Consider the following 17494-nt stretch of genomic DNA (forward strand, 5'->3'; position numbering starts at 1 on the left):
TTTTTAGTTAGCCTGCCTAGCACCACATGCATGGACAGGTTTAACTCCCATCAGGTACCTGAAAGGTCTCCTGCCTGGTCACTGGTTTTCCAGGTGGACAAGACTGATCCTGGATTGTGGCTGAGAGGTGGTAGAACTGAATTTGAGGTCTGTTTCAGGCTCCATAGTCAAGACTGAGGTCTGCAGATCTGACTCTGGAAATATAAATGGGTGTGTCTCCCACCAGGTCCCTGGGTGGGCTAGACTGTTTCCTAACTATGGCTGGAGGAGCTAGAGCCAAATATAGAGCCTTTTCAGGATCACTGGTGGGCAAAGATAGAACTGTCTCCTGCTGGGTCCCTATTCCAGTAGGTTGCTTTACTAATGGTGAGTAGTATGAGCTGGAGTTCAGTTATAGAGGCCTTTCAGAATCTATAGTCTAACCAAGTTTGGCAGGCTTACCTCCAGGGGTCCCTTAGCAAAGTGGGTTGGAGCCATTTCATAGGCAACTTCAGGGTTCACAGCCAAGCCCAGATTCTATATGCCTGTTCCTCAATGACTCCTCTCAAGTCCATTGGTGTATGATGCTGGTGAAGCACCCAAAGCCAAGGAGGGATATAGCCATGTTTTTAGGGGTATGGAATTGTTTCAAAATATATAGCTATGACCAGGTAGGTGAGTCAGCTGCCAGGGTGTGAACCTGCTTTCTCAAATTGACTGTCTTTGGTCCTAGACTATACTGGAGGTTTATAATCTCCTACCTAGATCCCAAAGCACCCACAAAGGCACTTTGACCATGGATGGATACCAAATTATTGTTGAACAGGGGATACATATGAGACATGTCTTTTCTGGCCACCTGACTGATATCACTCCCCATTTGGTATATTTTACTTTGTCTACCCAAACTACCTTATAAGGAAAATTTATTCCATTCCAATTTAATAAAGACTATTTTTTCTAATAACACTATCATGTTGGGTTTTGTTGTTGTTGTTGTTGTTTATTCTTTATTACCTTTTTCTTCTTTCTTCTCTCATATTTACCGACTTTTTCTTGTCTGTGTGTGTGTGTTTGTGTGTTTTATTTTAGCATTACTCCTATCTCTTTTATTTAGTAGACAACCTTAAATGTGCAGTAGCTATATTAAAACTATTTTTTATTATGATAAGAATGCAGTATCAATAGCATCTTCATTCTAAATGAGATAGAACGTATAGCAGGTCAGAATATCTTGTTCTTTTTATCTAGAATTTAAATTCCTAGACTTCAATTTTATTTGCTATTATACCTTCTTCCTAGAAATAAGTCCTTAACTATATTAAACTTCACAACTACTTCAATAATCACGACTCCTTATATACTTTATTGATGTCTTTTCTCATACTGGTTGTACATGTGTGCATATGTGTGTGTGTGTGATAATAATTATACCTACAAATGATTCTTTTAAAATATAGAATTTGTTCTTTAATACTAAATATTTTCAGTTTTTTAATTCATTAAATGGTTTTTATTTTGTCTTTGCGGTATTTAATGATCACTTTGTTAGACATAAAGTTACTGGTGCAAAAAGAACATTTATTTGGGAACTTTTAGGGCATTCCCTGAAACTTTTCTTTTTTTTCTTTTGCTCCAGGGATTCTAACATTTTAACAGATGTTTCTGGATATAATTTTTATATATTTATTTCTCTTGGACATTATTTCATCTAAAAATTCGAATAGAATTTTTTCTCTCATTGCTTTTATTATTTCCTCCCTTCAGTGGTCTGTTATTAGTTTCTAGAATTCTATAGTGGGAATATTGTCACCACATTCTATTTTCAATGCACCTAACTTTTTACTCATTAACTTTTAGTCTTTTTGCTTGTCTCACCCAGCATTGTGGAGAAGATCTTTGATCTTCCAGCTCAGTAATTTATTATTTAATAATACTAAAATTTTGTTTATTTACTACACTACTATTGTAACTGCCTTATTTATAATTGCAGAGCACTCAGTTTCTTTTTTATTCCTAAATTGCAATTGGTTATTTTTTATGAATCTAATATATTCATAAATGTTGTAATAACTCTATTCTATTTCCTAATTTCCTAAATTTCTTGGAGTTTGATATTATCCTGTTTTATCAGATTTGTGATTCTTTTTTTGTTGTTTTTTTTTCTTATGTTTCATCATTTTTAGTTCTGTCTCCATATTTCAGATGAAGTAATAACATGCTCAATATCAGATATCAACTCCCACCCGTTAATATTTTTCTTAATAAAAAGGGTAATATATTATTTAACAATCACTACAGTAATATTAGTAAGTATATGATATATATATGATATATATATAAATTTGCAAATAAGATTTTAAATTCTAAATTATATGTGATAAATATATATTTTAATCAACCTATTTTAACATAATAAATTGTATTTTCTAAGTAACAAAAAATATAGAACAAATTTTTAGTAAAACATATTTTATAAGTTGATGTAAGTTTATCGAATTGTATGTTTGTGTGTATAAGACAGACTTAAGAGTAGTTAATAATGGTGTCTTTGTGCAATTATTTGACATAAAGTACTGTATGGAACTCTTCCAATAACTTCCTCATTAAATTGAAAATTACTAGATTACTTGTGGTCTCAAAAGATACAGAATTTTTCTTAACATCAATGATGATGTTCATGGTGCTGAATCATCTTTCCCTCTGCTTAACTTCACAGCAATTACATTCAAAATGTTCAACCCAGTCTGTGATTTTTTTTTTCAGTGTTCAATATCTCTATTATTGAAAAAGTCATGAAGGTAGTTTATTACAGTGCCATATTTAATTTAATAAAATCTAACCCTGCAGAAGCAGCATAGCATGGCATTTAAGAGACTAGATTCTGTTATCAGTCTGCTTATATTGAATCCCAACTCTGCCATTTATCTTCTAAGTCATATCTTTGTGCCTCAATTACCTCAACTGTAAATGATAAGATTATAGTATTCTTATCATTTAATGTAAATTTATAACAGTGCCCTGCATAGTGTAAATGCTCTGGAAAAATTAATTGTTCCTTTTAATGGTAAAATTAAAATTTGGTAATGTCCATTAAGGATAGGAATTTTGGTAGTTTTACCCAATATATTGAAAAGTGACAAAATTCCATAAGAATACTAAAAGAAGAAATCACAATCTAAGACTCTTTTGAAACCCAGATGGACACATGGAAACAGTCTTTTCCCTTAAGTCCTTTCTTTTGCAACAGAAGTGCCACTCCACTGGTGGATCCATAGGAGGCAGTGCCTGTAACAGCCCTTGGTACTGCTTTTTCACTTCTTCTCCCTACCTCTCCTGTGATCTCTCAAATTTTGTCAAGGAATTATGTGGAATTAACCCCAGGGGAGCAGTAGTTACCAGTGGCAGTCATACTGTATGAACCATTTGTTTCCTACATGTCAGAACTTCAATCAAGATGTAAACTATTCTCATTCTTAAGTTAAGATGGTGGAGTAGGAGGACATTATGCTTGTTTCATACCATGAACACAGCTAGACAAAGATAAAACCATCCTGAGCACCCAGGAAATCAATCTGAGGACTGAGAACAAACTGCAGAGGAGAAAGGAGAAAAGAGGCTACATTGTGGAAGGTAAGTGGGGCAAAGATATGATTTGAGGGAGAAAAGAGAATTGACAATGTTGCAGAGGGGAGGGGGCCCTGATCAGGGGGAGGAGAGAGAGAGAGACAGAGAGAGAGAGAGAGAGGGGGGCAGTGTGCAGAGAACTCCCCAACAAAAACCTCCCCAACCATTGACAGGGAAAAGAAAAGAGACTTAAAATTGCAAGTTTTACAAGCAGCAAAGCTCAAAGTCTCAAGTTTTAGAAGTCTGCACCATCACCAGGTTGGAGCGTGGTGGGCAAAGAGGTGTTCCTGTAGAGAAGGAGGGCAGAAGCCAGGAAATGAACAGTGTTGTCTCAGGATCCCATGGGCCACATGGAGAAAGACAGGTCTCCTTCCTGGAGTGCATTTAGGAGACTTGGCACTGTCTGTCCAGGGACAAAAGACATGGTGGGAGCCATTGAGGTGCTCTGTTCATTAGTTCATTAGCATAGCAGGAGAGGAAGCTCCATAAATCAGCTAATGTAGACACCAGCTTTTTGCTTTACCATAAACTTCAAGCCCCTGCACATTTGTGCAACTTCCGTTCTGGGAAAAACCACCACCAGCCAAAGCACGGTGACATCATCCCTTAGTGGATCAATGTGGGTCTGTGCTACACCAGGTCCCTAAAATTTGGAGGTTTGGAACACCCTCTCAGTGCAACTGAGATCAAACACAGGAGCAATGCACTGGTGGGTGGGCAGATGGATTGGACACAGACAGGGTGAAGGTAGGAATCTGAGGGATGACTGGGACACACAGGAGAGATTGTTCACTCCTCTGTGAGGGATTCCTGGACAGGGCAGCTCAAACTCTCCTGTCTGGGGATGAGACAGCTGGCTGATGCCATTTTCCCCAACCAGCATCACAGATGGACTACAGTGAGCAGCACCCGCTCCCCCCCCCACACACACACTGTAGACTTGAAGTTCTTACACCAAGACCCACCCCCCTACATTCTGCAGGTGGTTTTCCACTAAGGCAAGTGTGCCTGAAACACAGAACATCAGCGGGTCCAAATTCTACTGACCATAGAGTGCTGAAAAGCTTCAGCTCTAGGGGAAATAGGATCTAGTTTCTTTTACAAGCAGACCAAAACACATCTTGTTAAGTCTTGCTGCACAGTGGACAAGATACAAGCAATTCCCACAGCAGGCAAGGAGAAATTCTGCAGAGGACAAACCTAAGAGAGGGAGCAGGCAAAACAAAACAGCAGAGCACACACAGCATACACCAGAAACAGTTCCTGACATGCCCTGGACAGTATATGACCTCTTCTTAATATAGCCATTATTTGCATAACAGACTTTCCTAACACAGAGAAGGCAGAGACCTAGACAAAATAGAACAAGAAGAGGTAGGTGGCTCAGTCAGTTAAGCATCCAACTCTTGATCTCAGTCCAGGTCTTGATCTCAGTGTAATGAATTCAAGCCTCAAAGTGGGCTCCACTCTGGACATTGGGCCTACTTTAATAAATTAGCTAATTAATTAACCAACCAAAGACTGTAATAAGAGATGAAGAAGGGTGCTGTATCATGATAAAAGGTTCTATCCAACAAGATCTAACAACTGTAGGAGGGGGCAAGATGGCGGAGATAAGGGAGCTCCGTACATTGCACTCGCCCCCATATCTCACACAGAAGAGATCTGAAGCCATAGGAAACCTTACAGAACCCAAGAGATTGGGGGAAAAAGGACACAGAATCCACTGAGAAAGCCTTCTAACATGAGTGCGAACTGGGGAAGATAAAATCGGGACAGGATCAGAGACTCCAGAGACGGGGGCGATCCCCCTCTGGGGGAGTGAGAGGGGAAAAATAGAGAGTCTGAAACCGCTCAAGACATGGTCCCTGTCGCTGGGAAACAGAAAAACCTCTGCTCGGGGCACAGAAGGACCATGCGCGCTAAATTCCTGCGCGCCAGGTCCCCGTGCGCCAACTCGTCCCAAAGGGGCTGCATGCTGAGCACTTCTTGGTGCTCCTGGCTGGCTAGATGCTTAGACAAGCTGCCCAAATCCGCGCCATTGTGCTCTTCGCTGGCCCGACTCCTGGAGGAGTTGTGCGTGCACGCGTACCGGGCTTCTGTGCTCCTGGCTGGCTGGAACTCTAAAGGGAAGGCGAAGAGCTTAAAAACTGGGAGATTTGCCTGCAAGTTCGTGTTTCAGGTGACGAGACACAGAGAGACCTGGTTTCTCTCTCTCTCCAGTGGGCCCGGCGAGCCCAGCAGCAGACCCCCCACCCATGCTCGCCAACCCGATCCAGATGAGAAGGGAGCAGTGATTCTGGCTCCACCCCCAGGGCTAGGCAAGAGGCTTGGAATTGCCCTGAGGGGATCACCTGCGCAGTTGTGTCTAAGGCAATTCCAGTGGGGCACGCGGACTGGGATTTGGAAACTAAGCCAGGCCTGGGTTAAAGAGTGCAACCCACTAGGACTGTGCCCCCGGCACAGGGAGTTTACACACCCAAAAAAATGAGGTGCAGCGCGTGGTTAAAGAAGGGTTTGGAGCGCTGCCACTCTTCTCCCCACGACCACCAAGGCAGAACTCCCTCCTGACGCATTGGATCACATCAGGCCCATCCCTGCTTGAGAGCTGCCCTCCCCCGACTTTTTATAAAAATTTATTTTAATTAAAAAAAATTTTTTTTAATTTTTTAAAATTTTCTTTCTTTTTTTCCCCCCAGAACACTGACCTGATTAACTCTGGTCACTGACTTGCTTAAACAGTCACATTTAGTCCATTCTGTAGATGTAAATTCTACACCTACCGACATTTTCATCTCTGTCTCTCAGGAGTAATTAGACTATATAGTTTCTCTGGATAATTCCAGCACCCTTCTCTCACCTATCCAACCATATTCTACCCTTTACCTCTTTGAAAAAAGCTTCTTATCCCTTCTGCCTGTTCATTCTATTTCCAATTTTGCCTCATCCCCACCCTGTCTTCTCTCTCTTTCTCTATGCTCTCCAACCAGCACTGCATACACCCGGCTATTTAATTGTAGCTGGGAAATCCGGTTATATGCTTTAAACCATTCTTTGTCCATCAGTTTTCTCCTTTTTTCCTTTTCTTTTCTTCTTTTTGACCTTTTTATGTATTTTTTAATTTTCTATTATTTGCCTTCCCTCCTCCGTCTTTTCTCATAACTTTTTCATTTTCCCTCTTAGTTTGCAGGTTAGTTGGATTTGTCTTTGAGTTTGTGTGCCTCTGCTCCCTGTGTGTTTGTCTGTCTGTTTTCTTCTCCAGGGCTACCTCAAGAAACCAGCCAAAGTACACATGGTGGAGAGTCCCAAATATCACTACGAGTAGGAAAATAAAATAACCAGGGTCTCAATAAGAGAGACCAAGAGATACCATTCAAAAAAAAAACACTCTCTGAAAGGATAGGCCCTGGACAGTCAAAGGGCCTTCTTGGATACAGCAGCACTCACAGGTGCAGAGAACATAACAATACTTTAAAACTAATAAAAGCCAGAAAGCTAATTAAAATGATGAAATGAAAGAGCTCTCCCCCAAAGAAATTCCAAGAAGAACTGATAGCTAATGAACTGCTCAAAACAGATATAAGCAGTATAACTGAACAAGATTTTAGAATAATAATCATAAAATTAATAGCTGGGCTTGAAAAAGCATAGGGCACATCAAAGAAACTATGGCTACAGACAAGATGGAGAATATGAATAGGCATGATGAATTAAAAAACACGATAAATGAGATACATAATAAATTAGAGGCCTCCAATGCATGGGTTGAAGAGGCAGAATGGAGAATAAGTGATTTAGAAGACACCATTATAGAAAAAGAGGAAACAGAAAAAAGGAGACAAAATGATCCAGGAACATGAAAGAAGAGTTTGAGAGCTCAGCGATACAGTCAAACGCAACAATATCCGTATCATAGTAATCCCAGAAGAGGAAGAGAGAGGGAAAGGTGCTGAAGGAGTCCTGGAACAAATTATAGCAGAGAACTTCCCCAAGCTGGGAAAGGAAGTAAACGTGGAAATACAAGAGGCTCAGAGGACTCCCCTCAGATGTAATTTGAATCGATCTTCGGCACGGCACATCATAGTAAAAGTGGCCAAATACAAGGAGAAAGAGAGAATTTTGAAAGCAGCTAAAGAGAAAAGAGCCCTAACATACAAAGGGAATCCTATCAGAGTGGTGACAGACCTATCTACTGAAACGTGGCAAGCCAGAAAGGAAAGGCAGGAGATCTTCAATGTGATGAACAGAAAAATAGGCAGCCAAGAACCCTCTATCCAGCAAGCCTGTCATTCAAAATAGAAGGAGAGATAAAAGTCTTTCCAAATAAACAGAAATTGAAAGAATTTGTCACCACNAAGAATCATCCACCAAGATCAAGTGGGATTCATTCCTGGGTTACAGGGATGGTTCAACATTCACAAATCAATCAATGTGATACATCACATCAACAAAGGAAAAGATAAAAACCATATGATCCTGTCAAATGGATCTATATGGATAAATGCAAAAAGCATTTGACAAAATACAGCATCCTTTCTTAATAAAGACTCTAGAGAAAGTTGGCATAGGAGGATCCTACTTAAACATCATAAAAGCCGTCTATGAGAAGCCTTCAGCTAACGTCATCCTCAATGGGGAAAAACTGAGAGCTTTCCCGTTGAGATCAGGAATATGACAGGGATGTCCACTCTCANGGAGGAGAAGGCAGGAAACAACCTCCTTGACCTCCTTGACCGCAGCAACTTCTTACTTGACACATCCCCAAAAGCAAGAGAAACAAGAGCAAAAATTAACCATTGGGACCTCATCAAGATTAAAAGCTTCTGCACGGCAAAGGAAACAATCCACAAAACTAATAGGCTACCAACGGAATGGNTGTGGGACCCCAAATATATAAATCAATTAATCACAAACATAAAACTCATTGATAAAAATGCAATAATAGTAGAGTAATTTAACGCTCCCCCAATAACAATGGACAGATCATCTAAGCTGAAAACAAATGAGGAGACAATGGCTTTGAATAATACACTGGGCCAGATGAACTTAACAAATATATTCAGAACATTTCACCCTAAAGCAGCAGAATACACATTCTTTTCAAATGCACACGCAACATTCTCCAAAACAGATCACATACTGGGTCACAAATCAGGCCTCAGCTATTACAGAAGGACTGAGTTCATACCTTGCATATTTTCAGACCACAATGTCAATAAACTTGAAGCCATTGAGAAGTAAAAACGTGGAAAGACCACAAATACATTGAGGTTAAAGAATATCCTACTAAAGAATGAATGGGCCAACCACGAAATTAAAGAAGAAATCTTTTTAATCCATGGAAGGAAATGAAAATGAAATCACTACAGTCCAAAACCATTGGGATGCAGCAAAAGTGGCCATAAGAGGGAAGTATATGACAAAGCAGACCTACCTCAAGAAGCCAGAAAAATCTCAAATACAAAAAGTAACCTTACATATAAAGGGGCTAGAAAAGGAAGAGCAAATAAAACCTAAAGCCAGCAGGAAATATGAAATAATAAAAATTAGAACAGATATAAGTGATACAAAAACAAACCAACAGAAGAGGAGATTAAAATCAACACCTCAGAAATGCAAACATTTATAAGAAATCATTATGAAATATTATCTGCCAACAAATTGGGCAATCTGGATGACATAGATAAATTCCTAGAAGCATACAAACTACCAAAGCTGAAACAGAAAGATATAGAGAATTTGAACAGACCTATTACCACCAAAGAAATTAAATCAGTAATCAAAATTCTCCCACAAACAAAAGTTCAGAACCAGATTACTTTCCAGGGGAATTTTGCCAAAGATTTAAAGAGTTAATACCTATTCTTCTCAAACTGTTCCAAAAAGTAGAAATGGAAGGAAAACTTCCAAATTCAATCCATGAGGCCAGTATTACCTTGATTTCTAAACCAACAATGACCCCCACCTACAGACCAATATCCCTGATTAACATGAATGCAAATATTCTCAACAAGATAATAGCAAATCAAACCTAACCATGCATTAAAGGAATTATTTACCATCATCAAATGGGATTTATTTCTGGTTTGGAGGATTAGTTCAATATTTGCAAATCAGTGTGAAAGAAAAGATGAGAACCATATGATCCTCTCAAAAGATATAGAAAGATTTTTTGACAAAATACAGAATCCTTTCTTGATAAAAACCTTCAACAAAATAGGGATAGAGAAACATATCTCAACATCATAAAGGCCATATAAAAAAGCTAGTATCATCCTCAATGGGGAATAAATGAGAGCTTTTTCTGTACAATCAGAAATAAGGAAAGGATATCCACAGTCACCTTTGTTCTTTATCAGAGTACTGAAAAGCCTCAACAATCAGAAAACAAAAAGAAATTAAAGGCATCCAAACTGACAATGAAGAAGTCAAATTCTCATTATTTTACAGGCAACATGATACTCTATGTAGAAAACCTGAAAGACTCCACCAAAAAAAAGAAAAAAGAAAAAAAGTGCAGGAACTGATACATAAACTCAGCAAAGTCACAGGATATAAAATACACACACAGAAGTCTGTTGCATTTCTAGGCACCGATAATGAAGCAGCAGAAAGAGAAATAATGAAATCAATCCCACTTACAATTGCACTAAAAATCATAAAATACCTAGGAATAAACCATACCAAAGAGTTAAAAGACCTGCACTTTGAAAACTATAGAACACTTATGAAAGAAAATGAAGATGACGCAAAGAAGCAGAAAAACATTCCAGGCTCATGGATTCTAAGAACAAATATTGTTAAAATGTCTATACTACCCAAAGCAATCTGCACATTTAATACAATCCCTATCAAAATACCAACAGCATTTTTCACAGGGCCAGAACAACCCATCCCAAAATTTGCATGGAACCACAAAAGATCCTGAAGAGCCAAAGCAAAGTTGAAAGAGAAAAGCAAAACTGAAGGTACAATTCCAGACTGCAAGCTATATTACAAAGCTGTAGTCATCAAGACAGTATGATTATGATACTGGCACAAAAACAGACACAAAATCAATGGAACGGAATAGAAAACCCAGAAATGGCCCCACAACTATGGTCAACCAGCCAATCTTTGATAATGAAGGAAAGAATATCCAATGGGAAAAAGACAGTCTCTTCAACAAATGGTGTTGGTAAAACTCTGCAGCAATATGCAAAAGAATGAGAGTGCACCATTTTCTTACACCATACACAAAAATAAATTCAAAATGGATAAAAGGCCTAAATGTGAGAAAGGAAGCCATCAAAATCCTAGAAGAAAACACAGGCAGCAAACTCTTTGACCTCAGCCATAGAAACTTCTTACTAGACCTGTCTCCGGAACAAGGGAAACAAAAGCAAAAGTAAACTCTTGGGACTTCATCAAGATAAAAATCTTCCTCACAGAGAAGGAAACAATCAATAAAACTAAAAGGCACGCTAAGGAACCAAAGAAGATATTTGCAAAAGGGTTAATATCCAAAATATATTTTTGATATTTTTGATATCAATATATATTTGATAAAGGGTTAATATCCAAAATATATAAAGAATTTATCAAATTCAACACTCAAAAATCAAATAATCCAGTTAGGAAATGGGGAGAAGACATGAATAGACATTTTTCCAAAGACAGAGATGTACAACAGACAAATGGAAAGACACTCAACATTGCTCATCATCAGGGAAATAGAAATCAAAAACACAACAAGATACCACCTTACACTTGTCAGAATGTTAAGTGTTACACTTAACAACACAGAAAAACAACAGATGTTGGTAAGGATGCAGAGAAAGGGGAACCCATTTACACTGTTGCTGGGAATGCAAATTGGTACACTCCAGAAAACAGCATGGAGGTTCCTAAAACAGTAAAAATAGAAATACCTTATGTTCCAGCAATTGCACCACAAGGTAGTACCCAAAGGATACAACAATACTGATTTGAAGAAACACATGCATGCACCTTGATGTTTATAGCAGCATTATCAACAATAGCTAAATCCTGGAAAAAGCCCAAATATCTATTGACTGATGAATAAATAAAGATGTGGTATATATATGTATAAATAAAGATGTGTATATATATATATATATATATATATATATATACACAATGGAATATTACTCAGCCTTTCAAAAAGAATGAAATCTTGCCAATTGCAATAATGTACATGGAGCTAGAGAGTATTATGCTAAGCTAAATAAGTCAGAGAAAGAATAATACTCCATACTGCAAGGAAGCCCAAACTAGTCCTGTTAATTCATATGTGGAATTTAAGAAACAAAACAGATGAACATATGGGAACTGGAAGAAAAAGAAAGGGAGGTAAACCATAAGAGACTTCTAACTATACAGAACAAACTGAGGGTTGATGGAGGGGAGGTGAGTAGTAGATGGGCTAAATGAGTGATGAGAATTAAGGAGAACATTTGTTATGATGAACAGAGTGCTAGTGGTAAGTGATAAATCACTAAATTCTATTCCTCAAACCAATATTACACTCTATGTTAACTAAGTTAAATAAAAACTCGAAACAAAAATAGTAGATTTAAACTATCCTGTTAAGGGCTGAGTGTTACTGGCCTGGAAATGGGAGCTGTCATGGACATGAACTGGTTGGAAAGCCTGGGGCCTGAGTTTCTCCAGACAAATTCTTGGTGCTTTCCTGGGACTAAAAGCCAGACTGACATCTAAGTGGGGCATGGTCCAAACTTTGAGGTCCCTGCAGAAGGACAATCACAGTGCCCTTGGAATATGCCTTTTGAGACTATAGGTATGGGCAATGAATCATAACATAAGTTGTCCATAACTGGGCGCGTTCAGCTGCTCTGTAATGAGCCAAATGAGTACTTTAGTTGCTTGATCTTGGAAAGATTCACGGTGATGTTGGATTTGGGTGACTAGAGCAATAGGAGGACAATCTGGGCTCATGATGACATCTATTTTACCAATCAATAAGAAACATTTCAAATTTTAGCAACAATGTTATGTGCCAATGAAATATTGGCCTCGATTAACAATTAGTATAAATTTAACTTATTGAAATTTTATTCTTGTATTATTTATGCAGAGGGACTAGGATGAGAACAGAAAGGTGACATGGGTAACATGCTATGTTATATTGAATATGGCTATGACACTCCTCTCACTGTGTGGTCAAGTCTGACTTATCCCCCTTTCTGGGAAGGCCTTACTGACTTCCTTGACCAATAAAATAGGCAGCTGTGACTTATAGGACCTCCAAGTCTAAGCCATAAGAAGTCTGAGATGCTTCTCTCTGGCCCTCTGAAAATGTTGCTCTATCCTGAGAACTCCATACTGCAAGGAAGCCCAAACTAGTCCTGTTAAGATGAAGAGAGAGAGATTCATGACCATTTCCTTGCTCTCCTAGATAACCCAGCTCAGGTCTCTGACCTGAGTGTAAAAGTCTTTAAATGAACCCAGTCCAACAACTATCCAACCATAACTGTTGGTTGTAAGCATTTCTTTCTTTGTTAAGTAATTTATATTTGTGAGCACAGCCTTAAACAACTAGGATTTTGAGTTTTGCTTCTTATGACAAAAAATCAGTATTATTCCTCAGAATTGCATAAGGATTTGTTTGTCCATTGATGTCTATCATCTAGTTTGCTGATGAGAACACTGGTGCTGGATAGTTTCTCAGACCTTCATAAGTGATCTTGTTGAATAATTTTGAGAAGGATTAGGGTCATCTTTATATTTTTGGTGTTGTAAGTTTTCACAGTTCTGTATCTTATATGTATTATTTTTATTAGTTAAGTTGTATATCAATGATCATTTTGTCCTTAATATTTGTGCAACTCTCTCCTGTTAAATCATCTTTTATTACATGTTTTGTAATGTCCTCCCCATTATTGTTCTGTTATTTTATTTATTTATTTATTTATTTATTTTTAGAGAAAGAGAGAGAGAGCACATGCAAGCAGGAGAGAGGGAGGAGCTGAGGGAAAGAGAGAGAGAATCTCAAGCAGGCTCAATGCTCAGCACAGAGCCTGGTGTGGGGCTCGATCCCACAACCTGACCTGAGCCAAAATCAAGAGGCAGACACTTAACCAACTGAGCCATCCAGGAGTCCCTATTCTGTCACTTTCTAATTAAACTACTATTAATAGGATATCTACACTTTTACACTGATTTCCTCTCATTCTATTTCTTATTTTTTTATTTTTTATTTTACTTTTCCAGAGTCCCTTAACTTTGTTTCCTGTGTACACACACACACACACACACACACACTACATATACGTGCGCAGTATGTATATTTCCTGCATATATATGTACACACACATGTATAGGTATATCCATATGTATGCATATTTTCTGAAAGCACTTGTTCCCTGAAAGACCCATTTTCACAGTATCCCATTCATGTTGTATATAGGTGATGTTTTTTTCTTGCTCTAGGAGCCGTAATTTGAAAGAGTTTTATCAATTAGTTGTCCTCACAACTATGGTGGATGATGGATAATAGGCTTGGGTGATCATTGTGTAGGGAAATCTCTGATCTCTGATATGAAAATGTGGAGGCATTTGCATTAAGGGGTTTAAAACTGCACAAACTGACACATTTTCTCAAGGTTGTTTATCCAGTTTTTTTAGAGAAATTTTTTAGCCTAGGGTTTAGATACTACCTTTGAGATGTACTGCTCATGCAGTTGTGAAAATAGGGTTGAAGGAATCATTTCTTCTCATATAGACTCTGAATAAACCCATCAGCTCATCCTGTCCTCCTTTGGGTTTTCCTAGAGAGTGGCTTCTCAGAGGGTCTAATGAGGGAAAATTGCAACTTCTCAGCTACAGGTTCTTCCCTGAACATCCCAGGTTCTAGCCTCCTCTAACTTGCTGTAGTAAAGGAGGTTGCTCATCTGACTACAGAACGTACACAAGAACAGAAAATCCTCCATCTGTTCTCCAAATATTTATTAAAATCTTTTTCTGATAGTGCCCATGTTCCCTTTTGGTTTATATCCAGGTTTCTTTTCTGTTTCTTTCCCTTATATTTTAAGTAAGTGCTTGAAATATGGAAGACATAAATGTATTTAATAATTCTCCTGTTTTAAAGTATCATATAGCATTATTATTTTTATTTTACTTTCATTTGCTCCTTCTCTAATGCTCTTTCTTTCTTTACTTCGAGTTTCTGACCTATGTCATTTTCTTTCTTATTGAAGAACTTCTTTTAACATTTTTTGCAAGGCACTCTTACTGGCAACAAGTTCCCTCCATTTTCTGAAAGTCAATTTTTCTCCCTCACTTTTGATGTATAATTTTACTTTATACAGAATTCTAAGTCGGTGGTTTTTCCTTTAAACACTTTAATTATTTCATTCTACTCTCTTTTTGCTTGCATAGTTTCTAAAGAGAAATTGGATAAAATTCTTATCCTTGCTCCTCTAAGGTAAAGTTTCCTCATTTTCTAGCAGCTTTTAAGATTTTCCTTTTATTCTTTGTTTTTCTGCAGTTTGGATATGACATGCCTATGTTTTGATCTTTTGGTATTTATCTTGCTTCCCAGATCTTTGGTTTGATGTCTATCATTAAAAGTCGTAGCCAACATCTTACTTATATCTGTGTTGATTAAATCCCTGGCCATCATATTTTCCTATTCTTTCTTTTGGAATGAATTCCTCCATCATGCCATTTTGCAGCGAAAAAATGTAATAAAATAAAAATTAAAACAAAACAAAACAAAATCAAATAAAGGAAGCTAGATCCTAGGTGTGTTTCAATCTTCTTGAGAGAAGCTTGATAGAAAAAAGAAAAAGAGAAAGGGACAAAAACAGTTAAAAATTTTCAAAGATTAAAAATATTTTTAAATAATAAACCAGAGTAAAATAAAGAAAATAAAATAGAATAAAAAAATAAAAATGAATGAAATTTGTTCTTTTTGTATCCAAGAAAGAGAAATAAAAGAAAAAAAAAAAGAAGAAAACATAGGCAAAACAGAAACAAAGAAAACAAAAAAATGAACAAGCAAACAATGAAATATGCTTGTTATTTCCTCAGTTCCTTCTTCCCCTTTATTTTTATAGCATTCCCATCACATTTACGTTATACCTATTATAAGTGACTCATGGTCTCAGATACTCTTTTGAGGGTTTTTTCCCCCATTACTTTTTTAGTTTGCTTTTCAGATTGTGAAGTGTCTATTGACCTATCTTCAAGTTCACTGGTTTTTAACTTGGCCATGCCTCTCTACTGTAGAACCTATCGAAAACATTCTTTATGTTTGTTACAGTGTTTTTTGTTCTAGCATTTCCTTTTGCTTTTTTTAGAGTTTCCATCTTCGCTTACATTATCCATCTGTTCTAGCATGCTGTCCACTGTTTTCCACTAAAGCCCTTAGCAAAATAGAGGGGTTTTTTTAGTCATAGTTATTTTAAATACTTGATCTGAAATTTTCGAATTCCCTATCATATCAGACTGGTTCTGATGCTTACTTTGCCTTTTCAGACTCTTTTTTTGCCTTTTGGTACACTTCGCTTTTTGTTCAAAGCTAGACATGATGTATTAGATAAAAGGAACTGACTAGGCCTTTAGTGTGAGGTTTTATGTTTATCTGGTTGGTATTGGATTGTTTACTCTGTGCTCTAGATGTAGTCTCAGAAGTTAAAATTTCCTCTGTGTCCTGTTTTTGTCTCCTATGTGTGTCTTTGAGATTTTCTAGAGCTCTTTAAAATAAGGTCTGAAGTTTCTAGTTCTTTGAGCCAGTGCCCCCTATTAACATAAAAGAGCTCTATTAATGTGGTTAATTAGGTTTGAAGAAAGGAGAAACATTATATAATTTGATGATATATCTCAAACTTTTAGTGAGTCTGTGACCTAGCCCTGTGCTGTGACCTTCACAAGTACTTCTCAGCTTTCTTTTCCCCCTTAGGTGAGACTGGAAGGCTGGGGCAAAGGGGTTGGGGGCTGAGTTGGGTTCCTTTCCCAATTTTTGGTTGGCTTTTTTAATAATAGATTAATCTGGGGCATCTGGATGACTCAGTCCATTTAGCATCCAACTCTTGATTTTAGCTCAGATCATGATCTCACGGTTCATGGGATCAAGCCCCATATCAGGGTCTGTGCTGATAGAGTGGAGCCTCTTTGAAATTCTCTCTCCCTCTCTCTCTCTGCCCCTCCCCTGTTAGCACTCTCTCTTTCAATCTCTCAGTCTCTCTCTATATATATGTCTCCATCTCTCCCAAAATTGAAAAAAAAAATCACTTCAGAGAAAGCATTTGCTATAGTAAACAAAATACTCTTGATGTATTTGAAATGGTTACTTTTCCCTGTCCTTTGTTGGAAGCATGAGAGATTTTTTTTTCTTCACTCTGAAAATGTGATAGGACTCCCAAAGGTGAAACTCATGAAAGAGAGGGGACCCCCAGGAATTTTAATCTCTCACACTGATCCCTCCTCAGTATCCAGCAATTGGTCAATTACCCTTTACGTGTTCTTACAAGGCTCCATCAGTGGCTTCTGCTCCCAATAAGCTGTGGTTCTCTGTTTGGCTTTCTATTCACTATTTAGGGTTGTGGTCTTCCCTGTGTCTTCAATTTTCTAACAGATCTAGGAAAAGTTGTTGATTTTCAGTTTGTTCAGTTTTTGCTTATTGTGAGAGTAGGAGAGATGACTTCTAAGTTCTTAACATGCTGAACCAGAAACTGGAGGTGTCTTATAATAGCTTTTATAAAGTAGAAAAGTATGTTCATTTCCTAATTGTCTCATTTTCCTACAAAGAAACTTAACAGAACCTTGGAAATCAAAAATTGAAGAAATTATACTGTAACATAGCTTTTAAGGAATGGATTTTGTCAGAAGAAACTCTTTTCTTTATATTGGACAAGGATAATTT

Source organism: Crocuta crocuta, unplaced genomic scaffold, assembly GCF_008692635.1.
Source record: "Crocuta crocuta isolate KB4526 unplaced genomic scaffold, BGI_CrCroc_1.0 scaffold83, whole genome shotgun sequence".
NCBI lineage: Eukaryota > Metazoa > Chordata > Mammalia > Carnivora > Hyaenidae > Crocuta > Crocuta crocuta.